Raw genomic sequence first — 24,680 nt, forward strand, 5'->3', positions numbered from 1 at the left:
CAGGAATGAGCTGGCACTCCATTGCCGGAGGAGGACCTGTGGAGAGGAGACTACCATCCTTCTCCTTGAGCGGCTGCTTACAGAGCTCCTGAGCAGCAAGGGCAAAGACTCCCTGGGTGTTCCTCTCCTGGACCGAGAAAGGATGGAGCACATCTGGAATGTCCAGAAGAAGCATGTGAAATGCATTCAAGACCCCCCTGGTGTTGTGCTCTATACAGAGACAGGGAGCCTAAACAAGGGAGGCGTGCTTCTGAAGACCTACAGATGTGCCAGAGGCTCCACTTCTCTCGAGTCCTTTCATTTACACCTGAACCGTTTCATCCCAGGTATTGTCTTTGTCACACACACTGTGCATGTGTAAAGAAAGAGCATTAAGTGTTTTTGTGTGTTCCTTTAACACCTCCTAAACACTGTTGTGTCTATTTACAGGGACCAGTGCAAACAGTCTGAACTTTCAGATTTATCTGCTGGAGGGTCTACACCGGTGGAACCAGGACCGGGAGGCTGCTTCCCTGTCATCGGAGCCATCAGCTTTGCGCAGCTACACAGGAGAACTTGTTCACTGTGTAAACGGCAATTATGAAAAGCTGTTTGGCAGGAAAGTGGTCCCCACGTTTTGTCCCCCTGCATGTTACACCGGTGAGAATTATTTTATATATTTTTTATTTTATCAACTTGCAATTTCTGTGTAACCTCCGTCTATATGTCAGATTTAACCCTATAGAGTCGATTGTATCATAATTGATATGCAAGTTTCTAAAGGACTCTAAATGATCAATATGATCAAAAATTTTTAGGAAACCTGGCCTCTGTCGTCTGATTGATTATAGTCTTTTAGTATAATTGTAAAAGTGTCCACCTTCAGCTCGTGCTTCACGTTTCTTTTCATTGTGAAACCTTTACTGATTTTATAAAGTAATTGTAAGAATAACTTTTATATTGTTACTAATATTTAATGACTAGTTACTAGACTGAAGCAGCTTGGGTTCACTTGATTAGAAAATCATGTTTCATGTAAATATCAAAATGATCATCAGACTTTTCTCTCAATCATCATTGTATTGCATTTCATTTCATGTTTTGCCCACATAATTAAATGTGTTGGGCCTCTAAATAAAACTGTTTTGTTTTTTTTCTCCTTGACGATGAGCTCTATATTCTCACACTATATGAGCTACTACAAAAGCCTAATGTATCAAATATGATACACAACATTCTATTTAATTTCCGTTTGTTTATTGTTTTTATTTCAGGTGAGCTCATTGGAGTGCAGTATCTGTTCCAGCAGACTGGTCAGGCACTGCAGGACATGAATCCTGACTCTGAGCAGACAGCAGAGCTCATTGAGGACCTCAGTGTGGAGGAGCGAGATGAAGATGAGGGCTTCTGTGACATCAGCGAGGATCACACAATAGCAGATCCGGAGGCTGTTCTGTCACCACCCTCTTCCACACTGACACTGGGTTCTTCCACCCTGGTCACCAGCAGTGCCACACCTGTACTGGGCTCCACATCCCCTTCACTGATCCCTGACCCCAGACTTGTCCTCACACAGTCTCCTTCATCACCTGGACCCTCAGGGACTGCTGTCACACCTGTTCCCTCTGAAACATCTGTTTCAACTCTCCCCTCAGAGCCAGAGGATGCTGGTCAGGATGTTGATGAAGAAGAGACGGTAAATAATACTCTTTTGTATGTCTTTCAAATTAACTAGAATAATTATGATGAATTAACATCCAGTGCTTTAAATCCAGACTTTCCACATATTTTACATTTAAAAGTACAGCCTAAATTCATTTGTAAGCTGCAAATACACATCAAGTCAAGTCATCTTTATTTATTTGGTGCTTTGTAAAATGTCAAGAATGGCGCTCTCTGCTTTGTACTATATGGAATTATGCATTAGACAGATGTGATGTAATAATTGTATTGCATGTTTGTGTTTTTTAATAGGCTGTTGACTACCAAAATATCCCGGGTTATCAACATGTGGACCAGCTGGCAGAATATCTGGTGGATCTCCGGGACCACACAGCCCTCAGCCTGACCAACCAGGAAGCCAACACCATAATTGCTCTTTGGCAGAACCTGGATGACCGGGACAAGGAACGGGTGGTGTATGACAGTCGATGCCGAAAGAGACTGCTGAGTGGACGCTTCAAGGTCCCGAAGAAGCCCACTCACCCTGGTGTAGAGAGCACCACCAGATGTGTGCTGGGTGCAAGCAGCGCACCTGCTCAGTGGCCTGACTGTTGCCGTCTGGTGGAGACCATCTTCATCAGACTTTGCACTGTCCACCCAAGCCCCAAAAGAAAAGGCAAGGGAGCCCTGTCAAGATGGTCTCTGATCCTGCAAGACTATGGCAGGATAAGGCAGCTTGTACTGGGCAACAGCTTGGTGATGGGAGGAACATCCATGCAGCTGGTGGAGGTTAACCAGAACACCCTGATTCAGTGGTATAACAAAAGACAGAAAAAGCAGGAGCTGTCTGTGCTGCTTCAGGGCATTCAGTTGCCTCAGCCCCTCCCTGAAGCTCATGAGCCTCTCCAGGTAGCCAAACGTCTACGGACTGAGCCAGAACAACCAGGGGAGCAGCACCAGTACAAGCTACCAGAGAGTACAGCTGGTCAGGCAAAGCAGAGGCAGACTTCTGTTGGGCGACCCCCTCTCAGACCCAAGGCACCAGCGCAGAGTCAGACGTTGCTGACACCATCTGCATCTGGAGCATCACTGCAGATGGTACCAAATATACTTATACCATCAGCACCAGGTTTCCAGGGTGTGCCCATGTTCCAGGCTGTGCCAATGTTCCAGGGTGTGCCAATGTTCCAGGGAGTGCAAATGATCCAGGGCATCCCAATGGCCCAGGGGATGCAAATGGTACAGCCACTGTTACAGCCAACAGCTGTACAGGGCACCCGCTTACCCGCTTCACCAGCTGCCAATCCAGACGCCATGCCCAAGAGACCCTACAGGAGAACCGTAGAGGCCAACACTTGCAAAAAATGTGGGCAATTTAAAACAAGTGCTACAGGACATAGCCAGTACAGGGGCAGGGTGTACTGCCCACAGACTGAGACTGTTTCAAAAGAGGTGTGGTTGGAGGAAATGCGGAGAACCATTTCCAAATAATGTATATATTTTCATGTATATAGCATCATGTATATAGTGTAAACAGTTGTTTAAATAGTTAATACATGTTGAATATTATTTAATTGTTTTTTTTAACGTTATTTAACATTTTAACTTTTTATTTCTTGTTTTTGAAAACCTATTTAACTCTTCATTTTATTTATTTATTTTTAAAACATGTTACCAGTATTTAACATTTTAATATTCATTACTGTTCTGTTGGCATGATTGGAAAATAAAAACAAATTGGCAAGTGATTTCTTTTTGACTTTGACTTTCATATAACACTAGTTCATCAGAACACTGCAACAATATAACATTTGTATATAAAAAATATAATTTATACATTTTGTTATTCTTGTGATTGACATTTTCAGCATATTAGTTACTATTTAATGGGTTGCATCTTTGTTCATTACAAATAACAGATTTGCAAGTGTCTTGTTTGAATGTAACCTAAAAAAACACTTAATCAGATCAATAATAATACAACAACTACTAAATAATAACACTGTTCCATTGGCAATTATATATTTTTATGAAAGAATATCAAAGAAACACAACAAACAAATTACATATGTATATTTTATTAACACTGGAACAGTATGCATTCAAAAAGAATTTGCTTATTTACTTTTACTTTCATATAACACAATATTTCATCAGTACACTGCACCAATATAACATTTGTATTTAAAAAGATAATTTGTCCATTTTGTTATTCTTGTGACAGACATTCTTCATATTAGTTACTATTTAATGGGTTGCATCTTAGTTCGTTGCATAATAATGCAAATAACATTTTTTTTTAATGAAAGAATATCAAAAAACAACAAACAAATTACATATGTATATTTTATAAACACTGGAACAGTATGCATTAAAAAATTTAGCTTATTTACTTTTACTTTATTATAACAATATTTTATCAGTACACTGCAACAATATAACATTTGTATATAAAAAATATAATTTGTACATTTTGTTATTCTTGTGAAACATTTTACAGCATATAAGTTACTAATTAATGATTTGCATCTTTGTTCATTGCATAATAATGCAAATAACATTATTTTTCATGATAGAATATCAAAAAACACAACAAACAAATTAAATATGTATATTTTATTAAAACGGGAACAGTATGCAATCAAAAATAATGATTATTTATTCAAATAATAAATATTACAAAAAGTTGTCTTTAGCTGGATTCGAACCCCGGTCTTGGTGCACACCTGCAATAGAAAACAGTGTGATATAAATGCGTGATTTTCACACACGAAGAAACCGGAAAATGTATCATAAGATCTATGCTAATGAAGGCATATCTTTGAACATCAAATTTCAGCCTTTCTTTTCTTCGTTTTTTCTTTCTCTTCTTCCCCCTCTCTTTTTCTTCCTTCCCCTTTTCTTCCCTTCTTCCCCACCTTTGTTGGACTATTGTTCCCCAGCTTGAACGCAGCGCCTTAGACCGCTCGGCCATCCTGACATGACGGCCAGTGGTCAGCTGGCCACTTCCACCTACACGGAATGGCAGATGATCTAGAATCTAGGGCTTCACCGCTCACCCGAGTCGGAGCACATGCCTCGTTGGCACAGTTAGGCAGCGCGTCAGTCTCATAATCTGAAGGTCGTGAGTTCGAGCCTCACACGGGGCAGAATGGTGCTTTTTGATACACGGAACCGTGTAAATAAAGGAGCTGCTTTCTGTATTCCCTTTTATGCCTTTGTCCATTTCTTCATATGCACTGTAATTGAAATCCAGTGTTTTTTTAAGACTAATGTCGAACAAATGCAGTAATAGTATTACTCTCATATTCATGTCATATGTGTCAGTGTTGTTACAATGTTTTGTTAAGGCTTATATCATTCTTTCATTCTAATGGCATGTCTTGTTAATGCTAATGTAATGTTTTACATGACATTCCTTGAATCTTGTGTCATGACACTCCACCCCATGCCCCCAAACCCATGACATTTCATTCCAAGAAATTTCCAAGAATCCTTGCCATGAAATTCTACTGCATCTACTGCATTCCTTGAATCTTGTGTCATGACACTCCACCCCATGCCCCCAAACCCATGACATTTCATTCCAAGAAATTTCCAAGAATCCTTGCCATGAAATTCTACTGCATCTTCTTCTGGTAAACAAACACATGTCATTTCGTGAAATTCAGTTGAATCCGATTCAATCAACATGTCCATTTTTTCTGAAATGTCATGACTTGAAATTCCAAGTGCCATAGAATCCCATACATTGCACTAAAGTGTTACTATAAAGGTCATGTACTGCAGGTCAGTGTTACTTTAATGTTTGGTTAATTATAGCATGAACTGAATTGCAGTGCTTTGTCAACATTACTGCATTTCTGGATAAACTTGCCAGAGGGTTAAAGACTCTAGCTTGAGCCCGCAGCCAAAGGTTAGGTTTTTCAGAAGTGGATTTCGAACCCACGCCTCCAGGGGAGACTGCGACCTGAACGCAGCGCCTTAGACCGCTCGGCCATCCTGACATGACGGCCAGTGGACAGCAGCATTTTTGCACCTACACGGAATGGCAGATGAAATAGAATCTAGGGCTTCACCGCTCACCAGAGTCAGAGCACATGCCTCGTTGGCGCAGTTAGGCAGCGCGTCAGTCTCATAATCTGAAGGTCGTGAGTTCGAGCCTCACAAGGGGCAGAATGGTTCTTTTTGATACACGGAACCGTGTAAATAAAGGAGCTGCTTTCTGTATTCCCTTTTATGTCTTTGTCCATTTCTTCATATGCACTGTAATTGAAATCCAGTGTTTTTTTAAGACTAATGTTGAACAAATGCAGTAATAGTATTACTCTCATATTCATGTCATATGTGTCAATGTTGTTACAATGTTTTGTTAAGGCTTATATCATTCTTTCATTCTAATGGCATGTCTTGTTAATGCTAATGTAATGTTTTACATGACATTCCTTGAATCTTGTGTCATGACACTCCACCCCATGCCCCCAAACCCATGACATTTCATTCCAAGAAATTTCCAAGAATCCTTGCCATGAAATTCTACTGCATCTTCTTCCGGTAAACATCACAACATGTCATTTCGTGAAATTCAGTTGAATCCGATTCAATCAACATGTCAATTTTTTCTGAAATGTCATGACTTGAAATTCCAAGTGCCATAGAATCCCATACATTGCACTAAAGTGTTACTATAAAGGTCATGTACTGCAGGTCAGTGTTACTTTAATGTTTGGTTAATTCTAGCATGAACTGAATTGCAGTGCTTTGTCAACATTACTGCATTTCTGGATAAACTTGCCAGAGGGTTAAAGAACCTAGCTTGAGCCCGCAGCCAAAGGTTAGGTTTGTAAGAAGTGGGATTCGAACCCACGCCTCCAGGGGAGACTGCGACCTGAACGCCAGCTGCCGAAGGATAGTCTGTCAAAATGGGGATAATGTTGAACAATGTTGAACGCCACAGCCAATCACGTCGACGCGCTATAACATTTGCAGCCAATCAGAGAGCGCCATTCTTGACTTTTTCCTTATCATTTTCGACATTTGACCAATCAGAGTACAAGGAAATGTCGATGGCACGTTTACGCTTAGCACCGCTAGGAGGAGGAGTCAGGAAGCTAGCCTAGTGTCAATCAAGTTGCCGAACTGAGCCGAAGGTGTACGAAGTAATGACATATCCTGAGGGGCGTGTCAGAGGTCAAAAAGTTCAGACGTCGAGCATCACTGTCACGGAGGTCAGGCATCATCATTTTAACGGAGGACTGCGAAACTTATTTTTCGGTAACTTTAACTGTATTTTCGGACAATGTAATTTTATATTTGTATATAATTGTATATATTATAATTGTAAATATCGTGTGTGCTTTTTTTAAAGAAATAATTTGTATTATAGTAGTTTTGTTCAAAACGATATAACCTAACCGTTAGCCCCCCAACAAAAAAATGTCTGGCAAAAAATCCCATAAAGCCATGTCAGATACTGACTGGATTGCAAGGCTAAAAAAGTTTGCCAGCACAGGAGTTTGGCCATCAAATGAGGGTAACAGGCCAGCTCCTCGACAGAAAAAGTGGCATGACGTGTACCAAAGGGTGAGTGTGCTTTTGTCACCTTTGCATGATGTAATAATTGTAATCCTAATCATTTAATTCAATGTCATCATTATTTATAGATATGTATGTAGATAATGTTGCAGGTATTTGAGATTTATGTTTATTTATGTAAAAAAACAACCTTTTTTTGCACTGGGAGATTCAGAGATTTGAGGCAGTGGGGGTGGGGATGTTGAGTGAATGGATGTTTTTTTGAAGGTGTGAAATGTTCCTCTCTTGTTCTTTTAAAGGAGGATACAAACTTTACTCACTCTTTATCTCTAATTTTACAGTTTGTATCTCCCCTTCAAAGAACATGAATAAAAATAAATGACAGACTACAATAAATTAATGTGGCATTCATACTGATAAGTTCGAAATGCATGTATTCTATGTTATATGTGTGATAATGTTTACAGATTGAAAGATGTCCGATGCAGTCTCGCGGCCAGACAACCTTGCTCGGAGCGGTCCCAAAGTGCATATGTGGTTTTCACACTCAAAAGGTAACAATGTAAAGATGTAACTTGTATTTTTTTTATATATGTATAATTTACTGAACAAATTCTTCTCGTTCAACAATTATTGTAGCCTATGTATTTTTGTGGTTGTCTTAAGCAGGCCACAGCCTCTATTGGACAAGCACCAAGGGTTGTTGAACAACAGTCTGCCGCTACTGGACCAGCACAGGAGGTCATGGCGCAGAGTCAGCGTCAGCTCCCACCCCAGCCTACTTCTAAAATTATACCAAGTTTGTCAAAGGTAATAACATTTTTTTTATATATATATAATTGCAGTTTTAATATACGTTTAGTATAAAGGTTTAAGTTCAGTGGAAATGGCTGGTATGTTTTTACACCTACCTGCCAGCTGTGACACCTTGTACAGGGGCGGCTGTAGTCTGCTTATTGGTCAGTTTCACTGTCTCAGGTTGGTTTAGATCAAGTAAAATGGTGAAAGAACAATGTAACCTATGTGATCTCTCTTTCTTCTCTGGGCTCTGCTCTTGCATTCTCCTCTTCCTCTCTAATTGGGCTTTGCCATTATGGGTTAAAGGACACTCGCGTCCTTCATGGCATCTCTCTTGATTTTTCCAACTGGCTACTGAAGCTACGTCTTTCATTCTGTATTTCTCAGGTAACATTCCACTTATGCACAATTAATTATACACGTATTATTAATTAAGTCATCATGAATCTGCTTTGTTGCCATTTCAAGGGTAACCTTCATTACTGTTAATAAACGCTTTCTCTTACAAACTATGTGCAAACTATTTTTGATTTTAAGTCATTTTTAAAAGGTACTTGTTAAATTACTATATACTCACATTCTAGCAATACCTTCCCACACATTTTTCTATTCTAACTGTGCTTATTTCAATCTGTATAAGTAGTAGAGTGTGGTAATACACAGACAAAAAAATAAGTTATAGAAAGAAAGCAGGTCCTTTAGTTATATAATGAATGATAGGATCAATAGATATTTTCTCATTTTACATTTTATTATATTTTTGGCCAATGTGCTGTTACAATTCAATTTGTCTTTTCATTGAAATTGTTTTGCCCTTTTTTAGTTTACCAAACCAAGATTTGGTGGGTCCCACATTGCTGCTGCAAAGCCAAATCTGAGTGTGGCTAGGAGACCATCTCAGGCTGTTGACCAACCCAGCGCAGCAGTGTCCAGTGCCCCTACACCAAGCACCACTGTCTCTGTAAGTACTGGCATAATCCACATTGCATTCTAAGACAAATTCCACATCTGTGCACTTTTTAGAAACATATTTTGTATTCCAGGAAACATCTCAGGCTGTTGACCAACCCAGCGCAGCAGTGTCCAGTGCCCCTACACCAAGCACCACTGTCTCTGTAAGTACTGGCATAATCCACATTGCATTCTAAGACACATTCCACATCTGTGCACTTTTTAGAAACATATTTTGTATTCCAGGAAACATCTCAGGCTGTTGACCAACCCAGCGCAGCAGTGTCCAGTGCCCCTACACCAAGCACCACTGTCTCTGTAAGTACTGGCATAATCCACATTGCATTTTAAGACACATTCCACATCTGTGCACTTTTTAGAAATATATTTTGTATGCAGGACATTTTATCATAATGAATTAAGAGCATTAATATACAGTTTTCACACAATATGCAGTCAGTGAACACATTTCCACAATGCTTACATTTTCTTAACAGACAAGCTATACCTCCCAACAAAATTATGGATTGTTTTTGTAGTATTTACAAATGTTAACACACACCACCCCACAATAGCAAAAACAATATTCCAAACCTTAGATACACTATAAAAACCTCGGCTTCTTCAATGATATCAGTTCAAAAACAATATATCTCAGCTGATAATAAACAAACAATTGAATAATTGACACACACCTGATTTATGTTGGGTAAATTGGGCCAAACATAGCTGATTCCAGTCTGGCTTAGACTCAGTGGCAGGGGTTATTTTTTTCTGTTACATTGACACTTTTACATTAAAAGGAGGACTTTGAGGAGTGATGTTTTTGGAAACAGAAAAAGACAAACACTGTAATGTCTGGACGAGGAAGAGTAAGAGCAAGGGGCCCAGGGAGAAGAGCAGGCCCAGTGAGAGGTGCAGTGAGAGATGCAGTGAGATGTGCAGTGACAGATGCAGTGAGAGATGCAGTGAGATGTGCAGGGACAGATGCAGTGACAGATGCAGTGAGAGATGCAGTGAGATGTGCAGTGAGAGATGCAGTGAGATGTGCAGTGAGAGGTGCAGTGAGAGGTGCAGTGAGATGTGCAGTGAGAGGTGCAGTGAGAGGTGCAGTGAGATGTGCAGTGAGAGGTGCAGTGAGATGTGCAGTGAGATGTGCAGTGAGATGTGCAGTGAGAGGTGCAGTGAGAGGTGCAGTGAGAGGTGCAGTGAGATGTGCAGTGAGAGGTGCAGTGAGAGATGAGAGGTGCAGTGAGAGGAGCAGGGCCAGGGAGAAGAGCAGGCCTAAGGACTTCCAAAGGCTGCAAGAACAGTAGTCAGTGATGAAATTCGTGCCACTCTCATTGACCATGTAATCAACCACGGTCTTTCGCTAAGAGAGGCTGGTAAACAGTAAAGGGAAAAAAAACTGATTTGCTTTTTACTGGAATACTGTACATGTGGACATACAGTTCCCAACCAATACATTTAGTGTAAAAATGGTGGATTGCATGTTTTGTATGCAAATACCTGTAAAACTGAAACACAAAAGTCTATGAAGTTTTTGTAATACAATAGCCAGTATTTTGAAACCCTAGTACTTTGATTGACTGCATGTACCTTGTGAAGTGAAAACAAGTGTTATTCTTTGACAGAATAATTTCATTCTGAGTCAGATTTCCAGTGTTTTGGTAAAGTTAGTGTGTGCAGAGAAAGATGTGTTCTATTTTGAAATGAAGAGTTAGTATATATTTACAGTTTTTTTCAATTGTTTACACGCAATTTTGAAAACCTCTACCTCCTTCTCCTCTTCATCTACCTCCTTCACCTCTTCCTCTACCTTCTTCTCCTCTTCCTCTACCTCCTTCTCCTCTTCCTCTACCTCCTTCTCCTCTTCATCTACCCCTTCACCTCTTCCTCTACCTCCTTCTCCTCTTCCTCTACCTCCTTCTCCTCTTCCTCTACCTCCTTCTCCTCTTCATCTACCTCCTTCACCTCTTCCTCTACCTCCTTCTCCTCTTCCTCTACCTCCTTCTCCTCTTCCTCTACCTCCTTCTCCTCTTCATCTACCTCCTTCATCTCTTCCTCTACCTCCTTCTCCTCTTCCTCTACCTCCTTCTCCTCTTCCTCTACCTCCTTCTCCTCTTCCTCTACCTCCTTCTCCTCTTCCTCTACCTCCTTCTCCTCTTCATCTACCTCCTTCTCCTCTTCCTCTACCTCCTTCTCCTCTTCCTCTACCTCCTTCATCTCCTCTTTGAGCCCCCCCTCTTATTCTCACTCTTCTTCTTCTTCTTCTTCTAGCTCCTTCCATTTTTGTTGAAGACAGGTGAACTCACCTGCTGCCTTTTATAGCACTCCTGAGTGATGCGTTTTCAAATTAGCACATGTGTGCTTCCACGCCTGATGTATGTGCATATCCAATTCATTCATTAGTGTGGTCAATGGCAATCCGGGGCTTTGTAATGACAAGGAAGTAACCTCACAATCCTTATCTGTGTCTAAGGTGTGAAAATGTGTGTAGAGTTTTACAAATCACTGTGTGTAATGTTTTGCTAAAAGGGTAAAGCAGACATTGTGTGTAATGTTGTGCAAATCTGTGGAGGGGTTTTGCTCATTGGAGTAGAATTTTGCAAATTGCGTGGAAATTTTTATTTTAGTGTGTAAACAATCATAAAAATCTGTAACAAAATGTGTTCTTGAGAAGAAAATTATCCATGTGGCCAATTGTGTTTTGTTGGTGTGAGTCTGTGTTAAGAGTTTAGGAAAAAGTATCTGAAGTATGGGTAAGAGCTTTTTTTAGCGATTGAAAAAAACTGTAAATATGTCACGAAGACTGCTGCGTGAGGAAACTTCAGGAGACGAAAAGCAGGTTAACAGTCTTTAATGAAAAAACAAGGCAGAGCCGAAACGGCCGATCAACAGAAATGTCTCAAAATGTTCGTGAAGAAACAGAGAAGCGCTCGCAGCAGGTCTCGTGGACTGGAGAAGCGCAGATCCCTCACACCTCTTCTGGACTCAACACAGGTAACCGCTGATCTGGTAAAGTAGCAGGTGGATAACTGACAACTGGACTAGACAGGACATAACAAATAACAGGAGATCAATAGCGGTAACAAACGTGACGGTCAACAATAATCCGACAAACTAGAGTGGAACACAAGAGACTAGAAATAGAGAGAAGCTAATGAAATGATAGAGAACAGGTGCGATAATGAGAAGATGAGAAACAGCTGGGGAAGATAAGTGAATGAAGAGTGAGAGCGAACAAAAGGGAACAGATACAGAGAATGACCAGAAGAGGGAGACAGAGACCAATAAAACACGAGAAGGGAACCAGGATCATGACAGTTCCCCCTCCTCAAAGTGCGCCCCCTGGCGCACTCAAAGAGGAAGACTGACGAGAGCGAAAGAAATCGTCGATGAGCGAGCGGTCCAGGACATCCCGGGCGGGAATCCAGCTTCTCTCCTCAATACCATAACCCTCCCAGTCGACCAAAAACTGATGGCCACGACCACGAGGACTGACATCAAGGATCTTACGGACCCGGTAGACTGGGGAGCCCTCGACACGAACCGGAGGGTTAACAGGGCGGGGGGGTGGGCGAACAACGGGCTTGAGAGAAGAGACATGAAACACGGGGTGAACACGGCGGAGATTGGATGGCAATCTGAGCCTCACAGAGACAGGGCTAAGGACTGGAATTATGCGATAGGGCCCAATAAATTTGGGAGCCAGTTTACGAGACGGATACTGGAGAGGGAGATTGGCGGTGGAAAGCCACACTCTTTGACCAATGACATAACGGGGACTCTTGATACGACGTCTGTTAGCAGACCGACGGGTGATGGAGCGAGACCTTAAAAGAGCGGATCTCACCGTCCTCCAGGTTCGTTTGCAGCGTTGGATAAACGTATTTACAGATGGAACATTAGATTCCGGACTCGAGGAAGGAAAGAGAGAGGGTTGGTACCCTAAACAGCTCTGAAAAGGAGACAGGCCGGTGGCGGACGAGGGAGCGGAATTGAACGCGTACTCTGCCCATGGAAGTTGCTCAGACCAGGAGGCAGGGTTGCGGTACACGAGGCTACGCAGAATTCGGCCAATGGTCTGATTAGCGCGTTCAGCTTGTCCATTGGTCTGGGGGTGAAAACCCGAGGAAAGGCTGACCGTGGCTCCGATGAGGCGACAGAACTCTTTCCAAAACAGGGAAGCGAACTGTGGCCCTCTATCGGATACGATATTCTCAGGGAGACTGTGGATCTTAAAAATGTGATCGACAACAATTTGGGCGGTCTCCTTGGCGGAGGGAAGCTTTGGAAGAGGGACAAAGCGAGCCGCTTCCGAAAATCGATCGACGACAGTAAGAATTACAGTCTTTCCACCCAAAGGAGGAAGTCCTGTAATAAAATCAAGGCCAATCTGAGCCCACGGACGTGACGGAACAGGCAACGGTCTAAGGAGACCAGCGGGAGGTCTATTACTAACCTTAGTCTGAGCACAGACAGGACATGCCGCAATGAAACGACGGATATCACGTTCCCGAGTGGGCCACCAAAATTTCTGAGACACAGACGCAATAGTACCCCTAACCCCAGGATGGGCGAAAAGCTTGGAGGGGTGGCCCCACTGAAGAACGGCACGACGAGCGGAGGGGGGAACAAATAATGAACCCTTAGGGCAGCCACGTGGAGTTATTGCGTGAGAAAGCGCGCGCTTGACGGTTCGTTCTATTCCCCAAGTAACAGCCCCTACCACTCGTTCCTGAGGAAGGATAGACTCAATGGGTGACGACTCGGGGGAGGAGAATTGACGAGACAGCGCGTCAGGCTTTAAATTCTTAGAACCAGGGCGGTAGGAGAGGGAGAAATCGAAACGAGCAAAGAATAGAGACCAACGAGCCTGACGAGCGTTGAGTCTCTTAGCGGATCGGATGTACTCAAGATTTCGGTGGTCTGTCCAGACCACGAACGGAAAGGAAGACCCCTCTAGCCAGTGGCGCCATTCTCCCAGGGCTAAACGGACGGCGAGAAGTTCGCGATTACCCACGTCATAGTTTCGTTCAGACGGAGAGAGACGATGCGAAAAGAAAGCGCAAGGATGGATCCTCTCGTCAGCAGAAGACTGCTGCGAGAGGATGGCTCCTACTCCTACCTCTGAGGCATCAACCTCGACAATGAAAGGCTTAGAAGTGTCAGGGGTGACGAGAACCGGCGCGGTCGTAAACAATGTCTTAAGATGATCAAAGGCGGTCTGAGCCGCGTTACTCCAGACAAAACGAGACTTGACAGAAGTTAAAGTGGTTAGCGGAGCGGCCACCTGACTAAAGTTCTTTATAAACTTACGGTAAAAGTTAGCGAACCCTAAAAAACGTTGGAGCGCAATACGAGAGTCGGGTGTTGGCCAATCGGTGACCGCGCGAACTTTAGCTGGGTCCATACTGATGCTCTGTGCCGAGATGACGGAGCCGAGAAATGTAACAGACTGAGCATGAAACGTGCATTTCTCGGCTTTGACGAACAATTTGTTCTCTAAAAGTCGTTGGAGGACTCGACGTACATGCTGCACATGAACCTGTAAAGACGGAGAGAAAATCAAAATGTCATCAAGGTAGACGAAGACAAAAACGTTTAGCATGTCTCGCAGAACGTCATTGACCAAAGCTTGAAATACAGCAGGAGCGTTGACCAGGCCGAACGGTAAAACCCGGTACTCAAAGTGGCCCAGCGGGGTATTAAAAGCGGTCTTCCATTCATCACCCTCCTTGATGCGGACTAGGTGATACGCGTTGCGAAGATCCAGTTTTGTGAAGAAGTTAGCTCCCTGCAAGATTTCAAAGGCTGATGACATAAGTGGCAAGGGGTAGCGGTTCTTGACAGTTATGTCATTCAAACCTCTGTAATCGATGCAGGGACGTAACGAGCCGTCCTTCTTCTTCACAAAAAAGAACCCTGCACCAGCCGGAGAGGAAGAGGAAACTATGGTGCCAGCGTCTAAGGATTCAGAGAGATACTTCTCTAACGCCTGACGCTCCGGGACAGAGAGAGAATAAAGCCTTCCCCGAGGAGGAGTAGTTCCAGGAAGAAGCTCAATGCTGCAGTCATACGGGCGATGAGGTGGAAGGGATGCCGCCCGGGATCGACTGAAAACCGCTCGCAAATCGCGATACTCCTCGGGAACTCCTGACAAATCACCTGGCTCCTCCTGAAAAACAGAGACAGAAGACACAGGAAACACAGCAGACACCAAACACTTAGCATGACACGAGAGATTCCATGACAAGATTGTGTTCTTGGACCAGTTAATCTGGGGGTTATGTTCTACCAGCCACGGATGACCCAGCACCACAGGTATATTAGGGGAATGAAACACCAGAAAAGAAATGGTCTCGCGGTGGTTACCGGACACGGTGAGACTCAAGGGGGCAGTAGAATGGTGAACCCTGGCGAGAACCCGTCTATCCAAGGTGTAAATAGTGGTGGGCTCCTGAAGATCAATGAGGGGAACGCCATGCCTAAGAGCCCAGGCCTCGTCCACAAAATTGCCCTCGGAACCAGAGTCAATAAGAGCCTGACAATCTATAGAAGAGTCGGACCAGCGGAGATGAACAGAAAAAATAGTCCGAGAAGGCGGCGGAGGGCTTAGAGAAGATGCGCTCACCAGTAACCCTCGCTTTACTGGGGAGCTTTGTCTTTTAAAGGACAGGAGGTGACGAAATGGTTGTTAGCGGCGCAATAAAGACACAGACGGTTCATAATTCGACGCTAGCGTTCTGAAGCAGAGATCCGGATTCCACCCAGCTGCATGGGTTCCTGGTCCGCCGCAGGTGCAGTAGCAGGGAAGCCGATAGACGATGAGAGAGAAGGCGGGGCCGCTGGACGTGCTCGTCGACGCAACTCAAAACGTTCCTCCACACGTAGAGCCAAATCAATGAGGGGGTTGAGGAAAGATGGTATCTCACGAGCCAGAACCTCATCCCTGATCTCGGCGTTTAACCCTTCGACAAAGCGCGCTACCAGCGCGGGCTCGTTCCAGCCACAAGAGGTAGAGAGCGTGCGGAATTCCACCGAGAAGTCGGCGACAGAGCGTCTTCCCTGACGCAGAGTGGATAACTGACGAGAAGCCTCCGGTCCCCCCACCGAACGGTCGAACACTCGTAACATCTCGTCCTTAAAAAGGGAATAACTGTCGAGGCAGATGGCTTCGGAATTCCAGACCGCTGTTCCCCACTCACGAGCCCGTCCCTTGAGAAGTGAGATGATGTAGGCTATGCGAGTCCGTTGTTCAGAATAAGTGTGTGGCTGAAGCGAAAACACAACTTCACATTGGGTTAGAAAAGACATGCACTCGGTAGGCTCACCCGCATAGCAGGGGGGATTATTCACACGTGGCTCGGAAGCGGAGGAATCAGAGGACCGGACCGGATCTGTTCGAAGAAGATGAAACTGCCCAGACAAATCAGACATCTGGGAAGCCAGCGTCTCAACAGCCTGGCGAGCGGCGGCGAGTTCCTCTTCGTGTCTCCCCAGCATGGCTCCCTGGATCTCAAGCACGTTCTGAATGGGTTGCCCATCAGCTGGATTCATGGTGGTCGGATTATTCTGTCACGAAGACTGCTGCGTGAGGAAACTTCAGGAGACGAAAAGCAGGTTAACAGTCTTTAATGAAAAAACAAGGCAGAGCCGAAACGGCCGATCAACAGAAATGTCTCAAAATGTTCGTGAAGAAACAGAGAAGCGCTCGCAGCAGGTCTCGTGGACTGGAGAAGCGCAGATCCCTCACACCTCTTCTGGACTCAACACAGGTAACCGCTGATCTGGTAAAGTAGCAGGTGGATAACTGACAACTGGACTAGACAGGACATAACAAATAACAGGAGATCAATAGCGGTAACAAACGTGACGGTCAACAATAATCCGACAAACTAGAGTGGAACACAAGAGACTAGAAATAGAGAGAAGCTAATGAAATGATAGAGAACAGGTGCGATAATGAGAAGATGAGAAACAGCTGGGGAAGATAAGTGAATGAAGAGTGAGAGCGAGCAAAAGGGAACAGATACAGAGAATGACCAGAAGAGGGAGACAGAGACCAATAAAACACGAGAAGGGAACCAGGATCATGACAAAATACTTTTGAAAACAGATTCAAATAAGCGGCGATCCTAAATTGCAATATTATTTCCCACTATTACTGTTTTTGACTGTATTTTAATCATATTTCAAAAACAAAAAGAATCTTACTGAACATAGACCTTTAAACAGTATTGTATAATTCCATCTAGGATTAGTTAAAATTATTGGACAGTTATGACTGTTTCTTTCTCTTGTTATATATGCAACATATATTATATTTCATTGCATGTTGTCTCGGTAAGTAATTTCAAATTTTATTGGTCCAAAATAATTGAATTTGCATATTAACTGTCACAACTCAGTAGAGTCACACAAATTAGTGCTAGCAGCTGACACAATTCTGAAAACTATTGGAACAAATGTATACATTTTATTCTATAACCTTAAGTACGTATTTGACATCCAATATTTTCTATTTTATATGAGGGTAGTCTTGGATAGATAAAGCGGTAATTAAATAAATGACCTGCTTGACTAAATGTTTTGTCTTTTTCCTTCACAGACTACTCCTTCGGGGGCATTACTGCAAGATGCATCTGCAGTTCGACTGCATCGTTTGTGGTCGGACACTTTGCCACCAGAGGATCACAGGTGGATTGCCAGCAGGCTTTTTAAAATGGGGCCCAAGGGAAAACCAGAGCTTCGAGACAACCTACAGCTCTGGTATTACCCACCACAGCCAGCACTTATTTACAACCAGGCTCCAGCTCCAGACAGATTTTTTTGTCATGCTCTGTTGCTGTGGATGCCGTACAAGCTGTGGAAGATCAAGGCTCTCTGTCCCAATTCTGCCTGCGGGCAGCATCAGCTGATTGGAGGCGGTCTGCACAAAAGGGCACGGCAGGTTCTGGACATCGATAGGATGTACAACATGGTCACAGAAACCCTCATCTGTACCAAGTGTAAAGCCTCGCATGTGTCCTGGAGTCAGACTGTCCTGCAACAGCTGGATCTGGGCCATCGCTCTGAATTTCGGGTCATCCTCACGCGGAAGTAAGGGCACTTTAATTCCACATCCAGTTGATAGCCCATCATCACATATGTTTGCAAATACTTTACAAATCAATTATGTAAAATATATGAATGTGTGGATTTTGCTTTTCCTAAGGTATGCCTGTGATATGAGAGTCATTCGGCTCCTGCGTGAGCGTGGCCTAGGCAACAGTCCCACGCGGGTCATCAAACAGCTGCGTGAGAACCACAGTGTGGAGTGGCTCCAGCGTATGGCCCGGTACACCACCCAATGTGTGGACTTCCTCAAACGACCCGGGGTGTTGCAAATACAATTCCAGGAACCTCCAGAGCCTACAGTGGTCCCAAGCTGCAAGTGGCTGCTCACCGTGTACAGCCAAGACATCCTGACAAGGCTGGATGAAATCCATGCAAGGATAACATCTACGTATGGTTCAGTCTTGAAGATGGATTCCACTAAAAAGGTTAGCAGGGGATTTTTGTTAATTTATGGTGTTTACTGTTATATCATTATCAGAGCATGAGTATCATATTCTACATGGTGTGATGTTTAATTGCATTGCATGCTTCCTGTCATCTACTGCAGATCACTAAGAAGCTGGCTGGGACGGCAAGGGGAACGGGACTCTGGCTTACCTCTGTTGGCAATGAGTTTGGTCAGGTTCTCATGAGTGTGCTGACAGCACAGGAAGGAGCAGGACTGGACATGATGGTCGATGGTCTGGTGAAAAGGTACCAGCAGGCTAGTGTGGATCCACCTGCTGTTTTGTACGTGGACTGTGGCTGCTGCACTGATGTGGGTGAGACCAAGCTGAAAACCAGATTCAGAGGGTGGCCTGATCTCATGATTCGCTTGGACATCTGGCATTTTATGCGCAGGATTGCCATGGGGTGTACAACTGATGCCCATCAGCTGTATCCCATCTTCATGTCACGGCTGTCAGCGTGCATTTTTGAGTGGGATGCGGCTGATGTTTCTATGCTTCGCAAAGCAAAGAGAGAGCTGTTGATATCCCAGGGTTGGCCTGCGCTGACAGATGAAGATGTCAACAAGCATCTTACCAGGAATGAGCTGGCACTCCATTGCCGGAGGAGGACCTGTGGAGAGGAGACTACCATCCTTCTCCTTGAGCGGCTGCTTACAGAGCTCCTGAGCAGCAAGGGCAAAGACTCCCTGGGTGTTCCTCTCCTGGACCGAAAAAGGATGGAGCACATCTGGAATGTCCAGAAGAAGCATGTGAAATGCATTCAAGACCCCCCTGGTGTTGTGCTCTATACAGAGACAGGGAGCCTAAACAAGGGAGGTGTGCTTCTAAAGACCTACAGATGTGCCAGAGGCTCCACTTCTCTCGAGTCCTTTCATTTACACCTGAACCGTTTCATCCCAGGTATTGTCTTTGTCACACACACTGTGCATGTGTAAAGAAAGAGCATTAAGTGTTTTTGTGTGTTCCTTTAACACCTCCTAAACACTGTTGTGTCTATTTACAGGGACCAGTGCAAACAGTCTGAACTTTCAGATTTATCTGCTGGAGGGTCTACACCGGTGGAACCAGGACCGGGAGGCTGCTTCCCTGTCATCGGAGCCATCAGCTTTGCGCAGCTACACAGGAGAACTTGTTCACTGTGTAAACGGCAATTATGAAAAGCTGTTTGGCAGGAAAGTGGTCCCCACGTTTTGTCCCCCTGCTTGTTACACCGGTGAGAATTATTGTATATATTTTTTATTTTATCAACTTGCAATTTCTGTGTAACCTCCATCTATATGTCAGATTTAACCCTATAGAGTCGATTGTATCATAATTTATATGCAAGTTTCTAAAGGACTCTAAATGATCAACATGATCAAAACTTTTTAGGAAACATGCCCTCTGTCGTCTGATTGATTATAGTCTTTTAGTATAATTGTAAAAGTGTCCACCTTCAGCTCGTGCTTCACGTTTCTTTTCATTGTGAAACCTTTACTGATTTTATAAAGTAATTGTAAGAATAACTTTTATATTGTTACTAATATTTAATGACTAGTTACTAGACTGAAGCCGCTTGGGTTCACTTGATTAGAAAATCATGTTACATGTAAATATCAAAATGATCATCAGACTTTTCTCTCAATCATCATTGTATTGCATTTCATTTCATGTTTTGCCCACATAATTAAACGTGTTGGGCCTCTAAATAAAACTGTTTTGTTTTTTTTCTCCTTGACGATGAGCTCTATATTCTCACACTATATGAGCTACTACAAAAGCCTAATGTATCAAATATGATACACAACGTTCTATTTAATTTCCGTTTGTTTATTGTTTTTATTTCAGGTGAGCTCATTGGAGTGCAGTATCTGTTCCAGCAGACTGGTCAGGCACTGCAGGACATGAATCCTGACTCTGAGCAGACAGCAGAGCTCATTGAGGACCTCAGTGTGGAGGAGCGAGATGAGGGCTTCTGTGACATCAGCGAGGATCACACAATAGCAGATCCGGAGGCTGTTCTGTCACCACCCTCTTCCACACTGACACTGGGTTCTTCCACCCTGGTCACCAGCAGTGTCACACCTGTACTGGGCTCCACATCCCCTTCACTGGTCCCTGACCCCAAACTTGTCCTCACACAGTCTCCTTCATCACCTGGACCCTCAGGGACTGCTGTCACACCTGTTCCCTCTGAAACATCTGTTTCAACTCTCCCCTCAGAGCCAGAGGATGCTGGTCAGGATGTTGATGAAGAAGAGACGGTAAATACTACTCCTTTGTATGTCTTTCAAATTAACTAGAATAATTATGATGAATTAACATCCAGTGCTTTAAATCCAGACTTTCCACATATTTTACATTTAAAAGTACAGCCTAAACTCATTTGTAAGCTGCAAATACACATCAAGTCAAGTCATCTTTATTTATTTGGTGCTTTGTAAAATGTCAAGAATGGCGCTCTCTGCTTTGTACTATACAGTGCTTTACGGTGATAAACAGGAAAATAACACAATCAGTTATGGAATTATGCATTAGACAGATGTGATGTAATAATTGTATTGCATGTTTGAGTTTTTTAATAGGCTGTTGACTACCAAAATATCCCGGGTTATCAAGATGTGGACCAGCTTGCAGAATATCTGGTGGATCTCCGGGACCACACAGCCCTCAGCCTGACCAACCAGGAAGCCAACACCATAATTGCTCTTTGGCAGAACCTGGATGACCGGGACAAGGAACGGGTGGTGTATGACAGTCGATGCCGAAAGAGACTGCTGTGTGGACGCTTCAAGGTCCCGAAGAAGCCCACTCACCCTGGTGTAGAGAGCACCACCAGATGTGTGCTGGGTGCAAGCAGCGCATCTGCTCAGTGGCCTGACTGTTGCCGTCTGGTGGAGACCATCTTCATCAGACTTTGCACTGTCCACCCAAGCCCCAAAAGAAAAGGCAAGGGAGCCCTGTCAAGATGGTCTCTGATCCTGCAAGACTATCGCAGGATAAGGCAGCTTGTACTGGGCAACAGCTTGGTGATGGGAGGAACATCCATGCAGCTGGTGGAGGTTAACCAGAACACCCTGATTCAGTGGTATAACAAAAGACAGAAAAAGCAGGAGCTGTCTGTGCTGCTTCAGGGCATTCAGTTGCCTCAGCACCTCCCTGTAGCTCATGAGCCTCTCCAGGTAGCCAAACGTCTACGGACTGAGCCAGAACAACCAGGGGAGCAGCACCAGTACAAGCTACCAGAGAGCACAGCTGGTCAGGCAAAGCAGAGGCAGACTTCTGTTGGGCGACCCCCTCTCAGACCCAAGGCACCAGCGCAGAGTCAGACGTTGCTGACACCATCTGCATCTGGAGCATCACTGCAGATGGTACCAAATATACTTATACCATCAGCACCAGGTTTCCAGGGTGTGCCAATGTTCCAGGCTGTGCCAATGTGCCAGGGTGTGCCAATCTTCCAGGGAGTGCAAATGATCCAGGGCATCCCAATGGCCCAGGGGATGCAAATGGTACAGCCACTGTTACAGCCAACAGCTGTACACGGCACCTGCTTACCCGCTTCACCAGCTGCCAATCCAGACGCCATGCCCAAGAGACCCTACAGGAGAATCGTAGAGGCCAACACTTGCAAAAAATGTGGGCAATTTAAAACAAGTGCAACAGGACATGACCAGTACAGGGGCAGGGTGTACTGCCCACAGACTGAGACTGTTTCAAAAGAGGTGTGGTTAGAGGAAATGCGGAGAACCATTTCCAAATAATGTATATATTTTCATGTATATAGCATCATGTATATAGTGTGAACAGTTGTTTAAATAGTTAATACTTGTGTTGAATATTATTTAACTGTTTTTTTAACGTTATTTAACATTTTAACTTTTTATTTCTTGTTTTTGAAAACCTATTTAACTCTTCATTTTATTTATTTATTTTTAAAACATGTTACCAGTATTTAACATTTTAATATTCATTACTGTTCTGTTGGCATGACTGGAAAATAAAAACAAATTGGCAAGTGATTTCTTTTTGACTTTGACTTTCATATAACACTAGTTCATCAGAACACTGCAACAATATAACTTTTGTATATAAAAAATATAATTTATACATTTTGTTATTCTTGTGATTGACATTTTCAGCATATTAGTTACTATTTAATGGGTTGCATCTTTGTTCATTACAAATAACAGATTTGCAAGTGTCTTGTTTGAATGTAACCTAAAAAAATAGTTAATCAGATCAATAATAATACAACAACTACTAAATAATAACACTGTTCCATTGGCAATTATATATTTTTATGAAAGAATACCAAAGAAACACAACACACAAATTACATATGTATATTTTATTAACACTGGAACAGTATGCATTCAAAAAGAATTTGCTTATTTACTTTTACTTTCATATAACACAATATTTCATCAGTACACTGCACCAATATAACATTTGTATTTAAAAAGATAATTTGTCCATTTTGTTATTCTTGTGACAGACATTCTTCATATTAGTTACTATTTAATGGGTTGCATCTTTGTTCGTTGCATAATAATGCAAATAACATTTTTTTTTAATGAAAGAATATCAAAAAACAACAAACAAATTACATATGTATATTTTATAAACACTGGAACAGTATGCATTAAAAAATTGAGCTTATTTACTTTTACTTTATTATAACAATATTTTATCAGTACACTGCAACAACATAACATTTGTATGTAAAAATATAATTTGTACATTTTGTTATTCTTGTGAAACATTTTACAGCATATAAGTTACTAATTAATGATTTGCATCTTGGTTCATTGCATAATAATGCAAATAACATTATTTTTCATGATAGAATATCAAAAAACACAACAAACAAATTAAATATGTATATTTTATTAAAACGGGAACAGTATGCATTCAAAAATAATGATTATTTATTCAAATAATAAATATTACAAAAAGTTGTCTTTAGCTGGATTCGAACCCCTGTCTTGGTGCACACCTGCAATAGAAAACAGTGTGATATAAATGCGTGATTTTCACACACGAAGAAACCGGAAAATGTATCATAAGATCTATGCTAATGAAGGCATATCTTTGAACATCAAATTTCAGCCTTTCTTTTCTTCATTTTTTCTTTCTCTTCTTCCCCCTCTCTTTTTCTTCCTTCCCCCTTTTCTTCCCTTCTTCCCCACCTTTGTTGGACTATTGTTCCCCAGCTTGAACGCAGCGCCTTAGACCGCTCGGCCATCCTGACATGACAACCAGTGGTGAGCAGCATTTTTGGACCTACACGGAATGGCAGATGATCTAGAATCTAGGGATTCACCGCTCACCTGAGTCAGAGCACATGACTCGTTGGCGCAGTTAGGCAGCGCGTCAGTCTCATAATCTGAAGGTCGTGAGTTCGAGCCTCACACGGGGCAGAATGGTGCTTTTTGATACACGGGACCGTGTAAATAAAGGAGCTGCTTTCTGTATTCCCTTTTATGCCTTTGTCCATTCTTTCATATGCACTGTAATTGAAATCCAGTGTTTTTTTAAGACTAGTGTTGAACAAATGCAGTAATAGTATTACTCTCATATTCATGTCATATGTGTCAGTGTTGTTACAATGTTTTGTTAAGGCTTATATCATTCTTTCATTCTAATGGCATGTCTTGTTAATGCTAATGTAATGTTTTACATGACATTCCTTGAATCTTGTGTCATGACACTCCACCCCATGCCCCCAAACCCATGACATTTCATTCCAAGAAATTTCCAAGAATCCTTGCCATGAAATTCTACTGCATCTTCTTCCGGTAAACATCACAACATGTTATTTCGTGAAATTCAGTTGAATCCGATTCAATCAACATGTCCATTTTTTCTGAAATGTCATGACTTGAAATTCCAAGTGCCATAGAATCCCATACATTGCACTAAAGTGTTACTATAAAGGTCATGTACTGCAGGTCAGTGTTACTTTAATGTTTGGTTAATTGCAGTGCTTTGTCAACATTACTGCATTTCTGGATAAACTTGCCAGAGGGTTAAAGACTCTAGCTTGAGCCCGCAGCCAAAGGTTAGGTTTGTCAGAAGTGGGATTCGAACCCACGCCTCCAGGGGAGACTGCGACCTGAACGCACAGCAAGTGCCTCGTTGGCGGTACCTGACAACCGTGCGTCTGTAAAGTCTATCCAATACAATGTCGAGCTCCATCTT

At 42.9% G+C, this 24,680-nt stretch overlaps 3 non-coding genes across 3 annotated transcripts; all 3 read left to right on the forward strand.

Moving 5' to 3' along the window:
- Positions 1–4,716: 4,716 nt before the first annotated feature.
- trnam-cau (transfer RNA methionine (anticodon CAU)) lies at positions 4,717–4,790 on the forward strand. The gene has a single exon. It is a non-coding gene; the product is annotated as a tRNA-Met (tRNA).
- Positions 4,791–5,743: 953 nt separating this feature from the next.
- Positions 5,744–5,817, forward strand: trnam-cau (transfer RNA methionine (anticodon CAU)). Its single transcript has one exon. It is a non-coding gene; the product is annotated as a tRNA-Met (tRNA).
- An 18,008-nt stretch (positions 5,818–23,825) lies between these two features.
- On the forward strand, positions 23,826–23,899 carry trnam-cau (transfer RNA methionine (anticodon CAU)). The gene has a single exon. It is a non-coding gene; the product is annotated as a tRNA-Met (tRNA).
- Positions 23,900–24,680: the final 781 nt, after the last annotated feature.

This window comes from Siphateles boraxobius, unplaced genomic scaffold (assembly GCF_051911475.1).
Source record: "Siphateles boraxobius isolate OS27281-9 unplaced genomic scaffold, OSU_SipBor_1 63, whole genome shotgun sequence".
Classification (NCBI taxonomy): domain Eukaryota; kingdom Metazoa; phylum Chordata; class Actinopteri; order Cypriniformes; family Leuciscidae; genus Siphateles; species Siphateles boraxobius.